Below are 17,966 nucleotides of genomic sequence, written 5' to 3' on the forward strand. Positions count from 1 at the left end.
ATACCCCAGCAGTGTGATTGACAGGGCCCTTGCCCGAGACAAAAACATCAACCCGATCAGGAACTCCCGCCGTAACAACCGCATTCCTTTGGTGCTTCCTTACCACCCTAACACACTTCCTATCCCCAGGACCATTAACCACAACTTTTCCATCCTACAGGATGATCCCTCCATTGGGGCCCTCTTTTCTGATCGCCCTATCATCTCATATCGCCGACCACCTAATCTGCATAACCTCCTTGTTCACAGCTCCCTTGACCGCCCTCAACAACCATCCACACCAGGCACTTTCCCTTGCAACAGAGCTCGCTGTATCACCTGCAAATACACAGCCACCACCACACTCATTCAAGGCCCCTCAGGACAATTCCGGATCACCCAGACAGCATCTTGTACCTCCAGCAACCTTATTTACTGTATCTCTTGCAGTAAATGCCCAGCCATCTACATTGGAGAAACAGGAAGGAGACTCGGAGACCGTTTCAGAGAACACGTCAGGGCTGTAAAGATTAAAGATCTCTCCAAGCCCATTGTTTCTCATTTCACCTCTGACGGCCACGACCACTCTAATCTCTCCGTCTGTGTTCTCAAAGACGGTTTTCCGAACTCATACATCAGAAAGACCACCGAAACTAAAATTATTCTGCAGCTAGGATCACACCTTCTCCCTTCCCTTAACGACAGACTACTGTTCTTTTAAATTTTCTCCATTCATTGGAAGTTTCATTTCTCACCTCTCTGCACCCATTCTGACTTCACACCTCTTGATTGGCCTCTCTTTCTGTCCCCTGCTCCCACCTCTCACTCCTCCTCCCTCCCAACCTTTGTTCTCCCGCTACTTTACCTCTGCCTACTGCCCTGTCTCTCTCACACCTGAAGAAGGCTCCACGGCCGAAACGTTGTGTTCTCTTTCTTCTTTTTTTCAGCATGGAATAAACCTATTAATTGTTCCAATAATTTAGATGCAGAGGTGCACTGTGAGAGGCCTGTGTATTCACCAAACGAGAGCCCATTCAACATCCTGGCTACAGATGACGATGGGGTGAGCTGTGAGACACTGCAAGAGCAGGGCAACAGCTCTTAGGCCTGCTCTGTCATTTTAGAGTATGCTACAGCAGGGACAGGTTTTCCTTGCATCAGAGCACTGCATATATGCCTCTTCAAGAATACACTTCTGTCTGCAGCACTGACAGCCTGTCTGTCTCACCACATACACCGGTCTGCATCAGTGATGCAGACACATGCAGGGTTGCACAGCCTCTCCATTGAAGCTCTGTAAGGGAAAGCCAGGACTAGACTTCATCCCTGAACGATCCCCCTCACTGCAGCAGGAGCAGAGACTAAACACTGAATCCATCTTTTCTCCAGAAAGCAACGGCCTCACTGCCATTTCTCCCAATCCAAACAACAAGTTACAATAGCACCATTTTCAACTCATCTGGGAGTTCACACTGCAGTACCGACATGAGCAAGTGGATACCGATTTGGGCCAGAACAGCATCGCTCCTTGTAACCCAGTGATGCTTCAGAAAATCGGGCCTGCTCTTGTGCTGGGCAGATCAAAGTCACCTGTGGTGATTTGACTTCACATGAGGCTACCATTCATGGAGCCCTGTTGAAAAGCACCAACCAGTGACTGGCTTGATAACCCAGAAAGAAAGAAACCGAACTGATCTCATGTTCTGTTTTATGTGATTCCAATAGCAAAGATTTTACATACCAGTTCTTTTGTTATGTTTTAACAGCTTCTATGTCTTCTTTTCTGTCATAACGTTATTGTTTTTGTTTTGCTTATAGTGTGATGTACTGCAGTTCTTGTGTTGTTGTTTTGTTTCAGTTTTAACATGGGAACTGTTTTATTTTTTTCATCTTCCATGTTCCAGTTGAACAGGTTTTCTTAAACCATTCGATCTCAGTTTTGGAATATTCCCGAATGCTGCACTATACAACACTAGCAGGAAAAAAAAGAATCCAAAATAAAATTTACAGATAGGAGAATATTCTCACTCGTCCAAAAGTTCCTTTTGGACCCCACAATCCAGGACTGACTGTAAAAAATGTCTGAGTACAACCTTTTACAGATCATCATGGTGGTTCAGTGGTAAAATTCTTGCCTGTCATGGGGGAGGCCTGGGTTTGATTCTCAGCCAATTAAACATTTTTTGCAGCTACATTACCTTGCAACTCACAACTGAAAATGCACTGAAACTGTGCAGCTGTGAACCTGGTCAGTACCTGGATTGGGGAGACTTCCTGGGAAAAACTAAGTTTGCTGCTAGAAGTGGTGTAAAGAGACTCTTTAGATCTTCCAATGTCTAATAGCATTAGTTTCCTTCAAGGTTGTCCAAGAGTGTACCTTTCACTGATGCACAAATATTAATCATGGGGGTGTACCTTCAAGGTGCCTTACAACTGATCAGAGACGTATCATAGCGTATGATCATTTCCACACACTCCTTGTGTTGGAATAGTAGGATGAAGTAAAATACTGCTTTGACATGTAATGGCATTATATTCAACTGCAGGACTTCAGGGGTGTTTTTTCCATCTCATTTGTAAGAGCTTAAATCAAAGACAATTCCTTCATCTAAAACTCATAAATAAGCTATTCAAACTGCAGTGTGGTGCAGCTTCTAAAATCCTTGTACACATTTCTCTGTTATTGATGTTTTTTTTTAACAAAGTTCCATTTTCATGTCCGAACTTGGAGACTTTATAATTCTAACTTTAAGTCACCCTTTAATCCTCTGAGGCCTATCTGTCTGCTAGCATGTATTTTGTATTTTTTTTTTGTTTTTAAACAGAGATCAAATATGAAAAAGGTTTCAGATGCCACCTTGCACTCCATGTTGGATTGTAGCAAGAATGCAGCATGGGGGTGGGGGCACTCTCTGTAGTTGTGGCCGAGTGGTTAAAATGATGCCTATGTGTTTGATAATTTTTATTCCCAAAAAAAGTTCATTATTGATCATAATCTCCAGCAAACAAAAAAAGTGCCGAACATGCGAGTCATTCTTGAATCAGAGCCAGGCTACACGGGTATCTGTTCTGTGGTGGTCAGGATATATTTGTACGAGAAACAGGAGGAATTGCTCCACTCCTATTAAGCATAAACTGAAACAGGATAAGAAAGGGGCATTTTGTGTGTTTGTGCATATGTCAACGTATTATCTACATCATAGTGCCTTTCTCATTTGAACGATACTAGAAGGACCACAGAGCAAGGTTTGTCAAGAGTGGGATTCAAACCCGTACCTCCAGAGTTACACCAGTATTTAAAACTTTGAACAAATGTGTCAGCTTTTATAATCCATCTTATTTGTGGAGTGGATGTGTATCTAAGAGTAAAGCGAAGATGCTCACTAAGGTGGGGATGACAGGTTCTGCGGGAACTGCGAATCATATTGCTACGAAATTATCAGGAAATAATATTTAATTGCATTTTGTTTATGTAGTTGGTAAAGTGTATATATATATATTGCTTGTCCTGTCCAGATTAAACAAAAAAAATAGTTGCATTGAAAAAAACAAAACTTACTAATAATTCCATATTTTTATGTTAATGCTGACAAAATAAATTTTCATATTAGGACAGATTCATACAATATCTCTTGATTCTTTATTATTTCCCCCTTTAGTTCAGATATATTTATTGTATTTAATTTTTATCCTCTCTGGGTATAAACACATTTTAGATTGTGCAACAAAAACTTTGAGGTTTTTGGTAAAATTTAATGAGATTTGTTTTTTTTTCTCTTAAGTGTGATACTTTAGGATCCTATTCTGTTCTATACGTTTCATGCTTAAAAGTTGTTACACAATTACGAGCCTATCCAAAGAGAACAGTCTTAACTGTAAATTAAACAGGATTAAACTTAACATCCCAAGACTACAAAGAAATAAAGAATTAATTCAATTTAGACTTGATTCAATTTAAAATCGAATAAAACGAAAACTTATATACATTTTATTATACACATAAATTGTACTGCATGACTAGAACTTATGTTCTATTATACATATATTATGTTTTAGTTAACCATAAGTAAGGGTACAAAATCAAAAGTGGGTGACTACAAAGTGACTATGACTAATAGACATTTTAGGAACAAGTAAAGGTTTATTCCATGCTGAAAAGAGAAGAGAGGAAACATAATGTTTCGGCTGTGAAGCCTTCTGAGGGTGTTACATGCTGACTCATCTACCTACTTGAACTAATAAGACATTTTAGACATAAGACATGATTAAATCAAAAACTGGTGACTAATTTGGTGTGTTTTTAAGTCAACTGACTGAATAAAATTCCTCCCAAAGTGACTGTAGCTAAATGATCTCTCTTCTGTGTGACTGCACTGGTGGACTCTGAAGGTCTCTTGTGTGACTGTGCTGGTGGGCTCTTAAGTTACCTGAATCACTAAAACTCTTCCCACACTGACTGCAGCTGAATGGTGGGCTGACTGGTCGCTCTCCTGTGTGAATGCGCTGGTGGTCTCTTAAGGTCCTTAAGTAACTAAAACTCTTCCCACACTGATTGCAGCTGAATGGTCTCTCTCCTGTGTGAATGCGCTGGTGAGCTCTTAAGGTCCTTGAATCACTAAATCTCTTCCCACATTGACTGCAGCTGAATGGTCTCTCTCCTGTGTGTATGTGCTGGTGTGCTCTTAAGGTATTTGACTGACTAAAACTCTTTCCACACTGACTGCATCTGAATGGTCTCTCTCCTGTGTGAATGTGCTGGTGGCATTTTAAGTTGGTTAACTGACTAAAACTCTTCCCACACTGACTGCAGATGAATGGTCTCTCTCCAGTGTGAGTGCGCTGGTGGGCTCTTAAGGAACTTGAATCTTTAAAACTCTTCTCACACTGACTGCAGCTAAATGGTCTCTCTCCTGTGTGAATGCGCTGGTGGGTTCTTAAGGTATTTGACCGACTAAAACTCTTTCCACACTGACTGCAGCTAAATGGTTTCTCTCCTGTGTGAATGTGCTGGTGTCTTTTTAAGTTGCTTAACTGACTAAAACTTTTCCCACACTGACTGCAGCTGAATGGTCTCTCTCCTGTGTGAATGCGCTGGTGGGCTCTTAAGGCACTTGAGTCACTAAAAGTCTTCCCACACTGACTGCAGCTGAATGGTCTCTCTCCTGTGTGAATACGCTGGTGGGTTCTGACATTAGATAAGGCTCTAAATCTCTTCCCACATTGACTGCAGCTAAACGGTTTCCCTTCTGTGTGAATGTGCTGGTGTCTTTTTAAGAGGTGTGACTGACTAAAACTCTTCCCACACCGACTGCAGCTGAAAGGTCTCTCTCCTGTGTGAAGGTGCTGATAGGGTTTTGAAATGCTAGACTGACAGAAATGCTGCTCCTGTCTTTGCCGTAATGGCAGTTTGTCCACTCCTTCTGAGCAAGGCCTTGAATGATTCTTCCTCATCCTCTGATTGTGTTGTGGTCTCTTATTCTGCAAATGCTGCATGGAATGGTCTTGCTCTGTGTGCTGAAACTGAGATTTGTTTTCTCCATTGTGTCCCTCAGTGTGCTGCTCAGGAGTGTAAATCACCTGGGGCTCCTTCTCCAGCTCCCTAAGACTAAAAACAGCCAGTTCATTCAGTTGTTCGTCTCTGTGCTCAAGAACAGACACAGACTCCAGTTCATTAAATTCAATAATTTTCTTAGAAACCAGATTATTAAACCTGTGTGTAAAGTCATCAGATACAAAGGGATCATATGACTGTTTAAAATACCTCTGAAATGACAGTCTCTCCACTTTAACAGAACAAGGCCTAATTATTATCAAGCCCTGTTGGAGCGGTTGTTGTTCCTCGCTGTCCTGACTCTCCTCTCGGTGCTGTAACTCAGTACTGATCTCTTCACCAGGTACATCAGTCGTCTGCTCTGCAAGGTCAATCAACTGCGGCTCTATGTCCTGCTCTTTAACATTAACAACATCCAGTTCTTCACTGTACTCTTGTACAGAGACACAGCCCAGTTCATTCCAACCTTGCGTAATATTGTTTGTGTCCGGATTGGTAATCTTCTCTATAAAATCATCAGATAGTAGGAACCCAGGTGTCTCACTCTCAGGCTCTGTCTTCATCATGGGCACAGCAGAGTCCAGATCCTCCACACTCTGTCTACTCTCTGTGTGCTGCTCACTGAGTTTCTCTCTCCCTTCTGCAGCAGTGAGCTCTGTCTCCTGCATCAGACTGGAGCCCCACTCCTCCTCACTGTGCTGCTGTTCAAGAGGAGCCCTTTCCCCAGCATCAGGGAGAGCACTGGCCTCTGAGCCTGCAAATACAGGACAAAAGGACAAGACCTTTAATATGGGCTGACAGTAGAATTTAAAAAACAAATAACACCATGGAAATACAAGAAAACAAACTTTAAGATATAAGGATTTTTAGCATCCACACAGACCACCACAGAATACTAAAATATCCTAATGATCACTTTATCCTTTTATAGTACACATTTAGTCGAAAGTGTTAATTTAGTTGACAAAAATTAGTACGAAAGGTTTTGTCAGCAACCCGTTTTTCATTTTAGTGAAAGAAAATGAAACACAAATATAATCCACAATGATAATGACAAAGACTTGATTGCTTTGTATTTCTATTTCAGTGCACTAAGATGAGACAAACTGGAGTAAAACTCACATTGAAATTAATTTTGCAACATGAGATTCACCATTTGTGTATTAACTTTGTCTGGCAAATAGCAGGCTGGCTGTAACGGGTACAATCCTAAGTCTGAGGCTGTATGTGGACTGTGCGGTGCCTAATGGCTACGAATGTGTAAGAATCGCAGTTATCAGGATGTGCCATTTTCCATCTTTGTCTGTGTTCTAGCCGTCTCCCATTTCTGGATGGTCTTTTCAACACCTCATGTCATGAATTCTTATTATGTGTTAATTGACTGGTACAATGAGATGTATACACTCAGCTAACCAGATTAAAGAAAAATAAAAGCTGCAGAGAAAAAAGACATGCTTGTGGTTCTCCATGCTTTCAGCTGGAAGAAAAAGATCTGGAGTCGGACAGTATTTCATTAATAATCAAAGAAAAACTCTTGTACAACATTACTGAACTCAGCCACATTATGAGTTGAAATCTACAATAAATCTGAAGCGCCATCTGAGCTGCAGCACCCAGACACTGCATTAAGATACATTTACATTGCCGCTAGTCAACACATTAACTAGAAAGCTAAGCAGAAATAAACAGTTTTAAAGCTTGTATATTAGGAAATTACAATCTTCCTGTCTTGGATCGAGATTATTGTGCAAGAGATAAGTTACGCTTTTAAAATGTATGTCAAATGCGCTATATGTGCTGCATTTCAGCTTCATAATGGTGCTCTGTCAGAAATGTGATTTTTGGTCATATTTTATTTTCATAAGTTTACAGTGATAGTAAAATGTTTTTTGTGTACTGTACATTTCACAGCATGTAATAACCAGTAGAAAAGAATGTTATTTAATCACATGTAGTTTGTGTATGTGGCTGGGTATTTAGCTAACGAGACAATATTTTGTAACAACATATTATAGCATGTGCACGCATTTTCTACTAATTTCTTAAGAAGAGTGTGTGTGGAGTATAATTGTGCTTGCCAACATTCAAGGTCAGAATTCTTCTATAAAGCCCTGGCCAAATATGAAGACAGTACATACCGTTAAAATTCAAACTGAATTAAAAACTACACATTCCTGTTAACGTGGCAGTGCATGTGATCCTTGCTTTTAGCCAATGAAACAGGGCAAAAAATCAGTACATGATGTTGGGGCTGAGTTTTGAAAACTTAACTTATCAGCAACAAAGCATAATTTACACGATAGGCTACCTTAAATTGTCAGTTACACAACTCTGTATGTCGCTTAAGCCACTCCTATTTGGCTTTTTAGTAATGGAGTCAGGATGATGACTCCCCCCCCCCCTCTTAACTGTTCGGTGTCTGAATCGCAGAGGGTGAGAGAGAGTAGGGATAGACAGACAGAAAAAAGGGAATCACAACTACAATACAAATATATTTTTATGGTAAGGGGGAGCAAAACATTAGTATTTAGTACAAAATATATAGTTCACATCTGAGCCTAAATATAAAGTTAAAATCTCGACAAACAAAGCAATGTAGGAAATCCACAATTTTTCTGGAGAAGAAATACAAATAGAAAATAAATGCTTTTTGACATCTCAAATCGGTTTGATCAAAACGAACAAGAAAAATAGTATTTTCAGAGAGCAATTACTTTGTGTTTACATTTACATAGAAATTGGAGCAATCTAATCTAAAATTAAGATCACACCAGAGACAGCAGTAGCTCTGCTTGTTATAGACGTTCAGCAAAGGAATAAGCCATGTCAAGTGCAATAATTCAGTGCAGTAATCATAGTTTAAAATGTGCATAGAGTAATGTAAAAATGCTGGGAACTTCACAATTAAGAAGCTCAGTAGTACAAGAAACAAAAGGAGGATAAAACTTGAACTTTTTAAGGCTGAAACTATATTTCAGTCTAAAAAATTAAGGCAAATAAAAATTTAGAATGTTGGTGTTAGAGATGTAAATAAATGAAAAAAATATAAAAATGTAAATGAGCAAAAGGCTTATAAATGGAACAGGTGTTACCTTGAAATAAGCAATCAGAAATAATTAGATATAATAAGAAGAGGGATGCAGGAACACTTGCAAAAGCTCAGGCATACAAATAAAAATAATAGAAAGCTGTGTGTTAGAAAAGAACATGTAAACCTGAAGCAGATTTGGCAGAAAGCGAGGGACTTGAATACTCAGGTGCATGTTTGGGAGTATGAAGGTTTGATAGGCTAGAGAGCCAGAAAATCAGCTCACATGACAAACAGAGCACTTCGGTCAGAGAGCCCTGTATGAATTAATAGCAAACATGGTTTCATGAAAGGCTTCTCAATCGGTTGGGCATTCAGGTAGATTGCCAGTGTAAAGGATTTATAAATATATTTTGTTAAAGCAAGTCAGTTTTTTTTTGCAACACATAAAACATTTTTCCAAGCAACACAAAGACATTTTTCCAAGCAACACAAAGATATTTTTCCAAGAAAGTAATTTAGCTTTTGTCACTAATGGAACCACTAGATAAAGACATAAATCTAGAAAACTAAAGATTTTTAATTCAATGCTGGTAGCAAGATAAACTTGGACTCAACAGCTGTCAGGCTGAGGTCAGTGTATATTTTATCGCTGAGATAGTGCAAGATGTTAACAGCGAAATCAGGTACTTAGAAGTGTCTCATTTAAGGAAGGAGATTTTCATAATAATTACAAATCTAGCAGGATAGAGAAAGCACAGGATAAAGGCAGTTAGATTAGTATCAGATTAGTATGCAAAGCCATTTAGCAAAGAGAGAAAAACCAGCATACATTAGATCTTTTTTTCTGAACCATGGAAAACCTGATCATGTTTCTCTATAATAATAAAGTTTTTTATTATTTTATATAGCACCTTTAAAATTAGCATCTCAAAGCAATACAATAGGTGTAAAAACAGTTATAAGGACCACAAATTACAAAGTACATACACGGAAAACAAAGGTTTTGAGTTTAAATTTAAATGCACTCAGGGTAGGTGATTCTGATATCACTAGGGATATAAATTCAGAGCTCTGAGGTGCAGCTAGAGAAGGCCCCGTTAACCACAGAATGTAGATAATCTTGAAGACCAGAGTCAGATGAACAAAGGTTGCAAGGTGGGGAGTAGATGGATAATAAGCCAGATAGGTACTGAATGAGGATGAGAATGTTGAAGTTGACTCGAAACCTCGTAGGAAGCCAGTGCAAGGACTTGAAGACAGGTGTAAGGTGATTGCTTGCTAGCGACCCGGTCAGGATTCTGGCTGTCAAATGCTGAACAGATTTGGAGATAGCTCAGTGTGGATTTAATTACCCCCGTGAACAGGATGTGCACTCACTAATTCTAGGAGAAAAAAAACTCTCAGTTTCTCTAGTGCCCTTTAAAGGAAAGGGAATCAGTGTGATATTCCACAATGCAGAGTGCTACATGGCCAGTATTTACATATGATATTTGTTAAACAAATTAATACAAGCAGTTTTTGAGGATTTAAGTATAGGCTGAGTCATTGCAGGATGCAAAACTAGAGACGTAGGTAGGAAAAAGATAATTTGGGGAAAGCTGAAGAATTCACTGGTAACAAGAACACTTCCTAAAAGGGCTAGACATACATTTGACAAATTGACAGGAGATGTTGTAGACTGCACCAGTGGCCATATCACCCTGCAGCTCTCAACTAGTTATTCACTGAAGCTAAGCAGGATTGAGCCTGGACAGTACCTGGATGAGAGACTAACTGGGAAGCTAAGGTTGCCTCTGGAAGTGGTGTTAATGGGACCAGCAGGGGGTGCCCACCCTGCAGTCTGTATGGGTCCTAAGTCCCACTGTAATGGCAGGGACACTGTATAATTGGCTTGCTCTTGCCCCGCGGTGGACTAGCGCTCCATCTAGGGTGTACCTTGCCTTGTGCTTGTTGCTTGCTGTTGCTAGGCTCCAGCTCTTCCCACAACCCTGAATGGAATAATGTGGTTAGGAGAATGGATAGATGGATGTTACAGACTGCAGAAGAAGATGATCAAATTAATGGACTGAATACTTACACAGCTACTGAAAAAACATACAAAAAGCATGCTAACACCTGTCTTCCTATTCCTTAGTTAATACATTTGATTTTTATAAACAGTTAACATTGATTATTCATTCACTCATAAGGAAGAACAATAAGCTTCTGCAAAAATAAATCTAAATGGTGAGAAATTAGGGACTTAGAAGACAAAGAAAATTTACACTGTTTAATTTTAAATACTAAGTTATAAATGCAGAACCAATGGGTGCCATTCACAACTTGCGCTATAGAACACTCATTCTGTATTGCTGAGCTCCGCACCTCCTCTCTCTGAGAGAGCGCAGAGGGCAGTGTGCTATTTTTCCAGCCTCCAATTGGGAAACAAAAACCTGATCTGCTTCACACCAGAGGAAGAAAGGAGAATGTGATTTTTCCTGTAAGAAATGTGTGTTGCATTTATGAAATTCAACTATTTAAAACATTTACTTAAAAAGTAAAAAACCTACAGCAAACACAAATTTTCTAAGCTGTTCCTAAGAAAAATCGCCCACTTTTTGCGCTTACAAAGTGTTCTTTAACTAAACCCGTTTTTTTATAGCTTTTAAAGTCATGCAATGTTTAAGTTAGGCTGGAACACATCATTGTATCTTATTTATATTTAAAAAATCATTTGTCCAGCCTTTTAAAAAGCACTGTGATAGACTGAAACACAGGCCTGTTATAATACTTATACTTAATATAATACTAGCAAAACATGATTAACACTATCACTACAGCAGTTTTTCAGATGAATTATTATGGCATCAAAAGACCTATTTATTAATAATATCAGTGAAATAAAGAACATTTATATTACTTTTTCTGTTCTGTGGTAATAGTTTAAGTAATTCATGCAGTAATTACTCTATAGTTATTACAAATTCAGTATTGGTGGAAGCCTCTACTAAATAAACTGAAAATAATGTTGTTTTCAAACTTTGAAAACACTTCCTTTGAAAACATAATTTCAAAACAAAACTTATAGAAAAGTACAGAATTATTAACAGTGCCAAAACAGATGTTCTTATTAGGAAAGATTCATACAATGTCCCTCTATAAGATTATTTATTATTAATCAAAAATAAATTATTTATTGTATTGATATTTGACATTTCGGGGGATCAAAACTCTTTAGACTGTGCAAGAAAAACTTGTACTTTTTGACAATATCTTATAAAATGTTGTAAATATTTTCTAAGACATACATTTTATTATTTATTACAATTTAGTATTTATGATACTTTTTATTATACAAATAAATTAAATACTTAAAATGTTACTAAAACTAATTTTGTTTTAATCAGTTTAATTAAGTTAATTAAGAATACATATAGTGAAAATTGAGCTGACTGGACTAAATTAAAAACGGATGACTAAATTAACACTGCAAACAACTTATCTAAACACACATTACATTTGTTGGTATCATATACCTCTATTTACAGCAACAATCAACACTGACCAGCAAAGTCTTTTAATAACCATGTCAAGGATTAAATGTGAAAACAGTGTAGTGACTGGTCAAAGCCCAAGCGCAGTCCTCAGTGTGCTGTTTAAGGTTGACCTCTAGAAGCCACGAATGGCTTAGACAGTGAATTCGGAGAGGGAGAGAGATGAACCAGGCAGGAAGGGAGACAGTCTGATACAGAACTGTTTAATTACAGAGAGGCTCCCAGCTGAAACAGAAAGAGGCAAGCTGGTGATCCAGAAAATAAACCAAAGAGGGGAAAAAAGGCAAAAAGGCACAGAGATAACCAGTGGGAGAAAATGAGACCGGAGATGATTTTCCACTGGGTTATCATGACTTATCATTACTTGATATGATAAGGGGGGGAAAGGGTTGTTCTGAATATACTTTACTGAAGATAACGCTAACACGAGTGAGTGACACTTATTAACAACAGCGGATTGAATCATAATAATAAATAGAAACTTTATTTTATATAACACCTTTAAAAGGGGCTTCTCAAAGCTCTTTACAGAGGAAAAAAGCCACACAGTGGGAGGAGGCAGCAGAATTAAACAGGTACAGTGAGGGTTTGAAAGGGGCAATAAGGAGTTTGATTAAACTGATTGAGATCTAGATTGAGATTCTCATTGAAAAACGGGCAGTCTGAGAGAAAGGTGTCCCAATCTGTTTGGATGGCAGGGTAAGAATGTGAGAGCTCTCATGTTGCCCCTGGCAACTGTAGGACATGGGTCGGACCCAGTCCAGGCATGACAATACAAATTCGAGACCCCCAAAAAAGCAAAGATCCAAACACACAACTGATCTGAACCTGATTCATTAGAAAGTGGAGGGCATAGATTCTAAAAAAAACACAAATATCAAATGTGATAAAATAATATTATGAGGTGAATCTAGATACAACAGGTAACTCCTGGTTATTGTCAACATTTCAAGCTTCACAGCAAAGGGGATGCTCGCTGGGATTTGGAAGCACCAGATTCAGTGATCAAAGCAATTGTAATATTTACCTTGGTTTAAATTAGTTAATGAAATCCTAGGTAAATGATTAAGTGTTAATAAACAGTCCAGAAAGACAGCCTAAAAGAAAGGGACAGAGATAAGAACAGAGGAGACAAGAGAACATGAAGGCGAGACCTCCTTGTCTCAGATCAACTGAAAGACCAGACTGTAGCTAAGTATTTGAACCTTGTTAAGATAGCCTGTTATTCTGTAATTTTTAGAGATCTCTGATTGCCAGAGTAAAGGATGCCTTGGTTAAAAACACCTTCTCCTTATTAGTGGGTGGATTTTGAGAATAAGCAGGTAAATTGCCATTAATTTGGTAACATCACGGTTAAGAGGGGGAGAGAGATTTTACTGCAGGTAACATTGTTTTTAGTTTGGAAGGCAGTTGATCTCTTCTGCGGGTCTTTGTAGGAGCTATTTAAGAGTTGAATACTTAGCAACAGTCAGGTTTTTCTGGGTAAATAGGAGGTTGGCCTGTGGGTCACCTTATTTATAAATTGCATAACTTGCATTTTGTATGTTTATTGTGTGTGTAGTTTAGTGTGTGTATTGTCACTGTTAATAAATATTTGTTAGCCCAGTGTGTCTTACTTCTGACTCTTTTCTGTCGGAGCACAAAGAAATCAAGTGCTTGTCAATCTAATTATTTCTATATATGGGTGATATAGATATATAATTTAATTGTTGATTTACCCTCTGGGCCATTTCAGGCTGTTCCTCTAATTTCAAAACTCCCCATTTGTAACCATTGGTGTCAACAATATTCTCTGATGGTATCCTATGCATGGTGTATCCCAAACTGTGCCACTTGCATGCTGGGATAGGCTCCGACTCTACCGTGACCCTGTACTGGATAGAGTAGTGAATTCAACTGAGAAGAAACGACTCTCTCTAGAAGACTCATACACATTCTACTCTGTGCCTAATCCAAAGAGGTCAGGAAGAAAACAGTGCTGGTACTCAACTGATCAATAAAAGCAGACAACACTGGCCAGACATTGTAGCACAGAAACACAAAGAAAAAAACCCTGGGAACAGAGATTCCTCCAAAATCCAGGACACTCCTCCAAGATCAATGAATACAGCAGAATCCCCAAACTTAAAACATCCCAATATGCTGCAGCCCACCAGAGACAATCCAATATTCACTTGCTCCTGCACCTCAAACCCCTGACCCATAGAAAACATAAGATTGCATATATCTATCAACTGATTGACCATTTTTATCCTGTTTAAAATGTCACATTTACTTCCAGATTTTATTTGCTTTTGTAAAACCTAAATCACTGAAAAAACGTTTGGCCAAGATTATATTAAAAATAAGTTAAATACATAAAAAATATATCAAACATAATTCCAAAGATAAAAAACACTAAACAAGCAAGATACCAATGTATTCTGAAACAATGATGTAAATGCAGTAGCTCATCATTTTTTACTCCAGTTACTGACTAATATAGGCTAAACAACGTCTAAACAATGTGTTCTCGGCCTTGTTACTGAAATACAGATGAGGGGATGAGGAGAATGAGGGGTTAATACAGACACAATAACTGGACACTACAGTACATTAACACTGCACTGAGAGAGAGAAGGATTAATACAGAAACACTGACTGCACATTACAGTACATTAAACACTGCACTGAGAGAGAGAGAGGGGTTCATACAGACACACTGACTGGACACTCCAGTACATTAACACTTCACTGAGAGAAAAAGGTTAATAAAAACACGAATATTCCGAATATTCCTGACAGAATATTCCAGAGGAATTACTACAGACAGACCCTGGTGGACTGGAATGTTAAACAAATATAAAAGCTAAACAAATACTGTATTTGTATTATAATAATTGTGTAATATTATATACTGTATATATATATCCTAATAACATCGGATTACACACCGATTTAGAGAAACAGATGCTGAATCTGCTGAGATGCTGAGTTGTCTTTAGCATCATAACCGGATTATAACAATTTCAGTTTCCAGTAAAGCATCCTGTCGCTATATCACACAAGTCTTTCCACTTCACTTTGTATCTCTCCACTATATTCTCACCAGTGAGGAAGTTAAGGACACTGTTTTTAAACTCACACACACACACTGACTTCATACAAGTCACCACACTGACCTGCCAGCTCCAGTTTCGTGTCCATTTCTTCTTTTATTTCTGCAGTGACTTCACAGAGAAGCGTGTGTCCAACACGATCTGTCTGTTCCTGATCTCCTCCTGCTCCCGACTCCTTCTCCCTCAGATGTAATCTCCACTTCAGGCTCTCGTTCTCCTTCTTCAGCTGCGCCATTTCACTCCCGACACTGTGTTCCACACACTGCGTGATTTTAAACACGGCCCGTCTCACCAGGATCTGGGAGACGCTGCGGAGTTTGTCTTGAAACTCGTCCTCAGAATCAGACATCCTGTTTCTGAAAACGTCTGAAACTTCATACACGATCGATTTGAGCAAAACCTGCATGAAAGAGTGAAGCTCAGTTTGCAGATTCAACAAACACTCCGCCATCCTTCTTCAGAGTCGGTCAGAAACAAAGGCTAAATTGTGGAGTTTAAACGCAAAAACGTTCTTATTTTATTCTTCACAGATCCTGCATTCAGGCCTGTATTCCGTTCAAGCATTCCGTTCAACACAGCTGACAAATCGTAGCATAGTAAAAAAACAAAATAACTTTCTTCTTGATTATTTAGCTAAAACAACTGACTCAATCACTGTCTCGTGGGTGAAATATCTGTTGTGTTGAGTCGCGCAGCATGATGACGTCATTCTTTAGGGCTGCCGCAGCTTCAAAACAACTGAGGAGAGGAATTTTGAGACGCATGTCTGTATTTCTGTAACCCCTGCAACAGATATAAACCTCACCACACCTGCTAGCGCCATCTAGTCAGGACGAGTGAATCACCTGCGAGTTACGCAGTGTGAATTTTGTGAAACAGAAAATGTATTTCCACGTTTTACTTGCAGGACACTATAATGTACATTATTATCAGCGCAGGATTTCATGTAAAGCTATTTTTAAATCGAAGCACACATCACTTATCACCTGCTCTGCTCAGTTTTGTGATATAATATTAAATGCAATCTCTGAATAAGTCACTGAACTGGGCCAGACCAACTGAAAGGACGGAATGCAGACAATTACTTAACAGGTTTAAATTTTATTCTTCTATTGCCCCTCCACAACCCACTCAAATTCATCTTATCTAATTAATACATTTTTCCTTCCTTTCATTTTCTTTATACACCTCTCTTTCCCTTCCTTACTATTTTTTCCCAATTTTTTTTATCTCTCACATCTCTCCATACTTATAGCTTTGTTTATCTTAGATGAAATATGTCTCAACAAGGCCACATACTTGTTTAAATTGATTTATTTTTCCTTCCAGGCTATAAACAGTGTTTTCATCTTCAGTCTGTCCAACAGGTTGATTGGCCCCATATTGTTCATCTGTTTCTACAGAACAGCTCTTCCTCCAAAATGTAAGCGTAGCCAATGTTGCAGAAAAGAAATATGCCTATTGTAATAATTCTAAGAATTTTTCTAGTGCAAGAGCTTAACCAAAACTGTACCTGTATTTCTAGGTGTTATACCAGTTCAGTCATATATACATTTTGTGATCAGTCACCTTGGAGTTTGCTTAACCAGTAGAAATCAAATACAACTGAAGTTTTTCTTGTTGAGACTTAAACTGTTAATCTTCCATATCAGGTAAGTGTATAAAAAGTCAGCTGTAACTCTTCTTGTCAGAACTACTCTCCTGACTGTAAGGAGGATACTTCTTCTTGGTCATGTATTCAATAAACTCCTCTTCTACTTAACAAAAAACGTCTCAAGTGGATTTTTGTTCTACCACTCCATTCGCAGGTTTTTGGTAAAAAAAAATCGCCAGGATTTTCTTGTTAGCTGGCAGAATTCCTTCTGCACTAATGAGCAAGATTTGTATTTCATCTTTCACAAGTTATATGCAATTTTTGAAAAACAAGTTGTCCAAAAAGAAAATGAATACTTGCATTGAACCAAATCAAGCCATATTTGATCTTCAATAATTATGATACATTCTATAGGACAAAACAAGAAGAAAGATACCGCAGGATTTCAGAAACAGGATTTCCTGTTTATTGAGAGAAGCTTTTACCATCCAGGAATTTTCGTGTCCAAGGACTTCAATGTGCTTTCCATATACAGCTGCCACTGAAGCACAGCACAGACTCAGAAGCTTGACATCTCCCAAGGAATATGTTGAAATTGTAGGTGGAAGAGGAAAATGACCCTCAAGTACAAGGAAAAGATGATCATCTTGATCTCGCCACCTCATGACTAGTCTAGTGGCAGTGCCCTGACAAGGTGGCTGAGTGGTTAAGGTGATGATTGCTAATCCATTGTGCTCTGCACGCATGGGTTAGAATCCTATCATTGTTGTGTTGTGTTCACTGTTCCTATTTGAAACTGTTTAATAAGTGTTCTTTGTCATTGGTGTTCCTTTACGAGAACAGTAGCCAAAGAGCTTCCTCTATATTTATTTGAGTGAAGGGGGGGAAACCATGTATGTGCAGAAAATAATCATCGAATTGAAGTAATGTCTGAACTTATTGTTGGTAACCTGGAGAGCAGACCAACCTCTTCAGTGATGTAAAGCACAGGACCTGCAGTATGTAACATACACTAAATATGATATTTCAGTCTTCATACGAAACTCTAAATCCCAGGGTTGTGAATTCAAGCTCCATGCTGGTGTAGCGGCAAGGCTTATTAATAATACAGGAATTAAGTTTTCTGTTCCCTTGCCTTGCTCTCCCTCATCCTAGTGGTGCTGGACACAGAGAGACCATT

General features: G+C 38.7%; 1 protein-coding gene and 1 pseudogene across 1 annotated transcript in view; one reads left to right on the forward strand and one right to left on the reverse strand.

Moving 5' to 3' along the window:
* Positions 1–17,966, forward strand: part of LOC107076200 (antigen WC1.1-like) — a 455,354-nt gene that overhangs the window by 313,405 nt on the left and 123,983 nt on the right. The gene's annotated exons all lie outside the window — the stretch shown is intronic.
* LOC138243017 (zinc finger protein 892-like) lies at positions 4,413–15,874 on the reverse strand (annotated as a pseudogene).

The sequence above is a fragment of the Lepisosteus oculatus genome, chromosome 14, assembly GCF_040954835.1.
Source record: "Lepisosteus oculatus isolate fLepOcu1 chromosome 14, fLepOcu1.hap2, whole genome shotgun sequence".
NCBI lineage: Eukaryota > Metazoa > Chordata > Actinopteri > Semionotiformes > Lepisosteidae > Lepisosteus > Lepisosteus oculatus.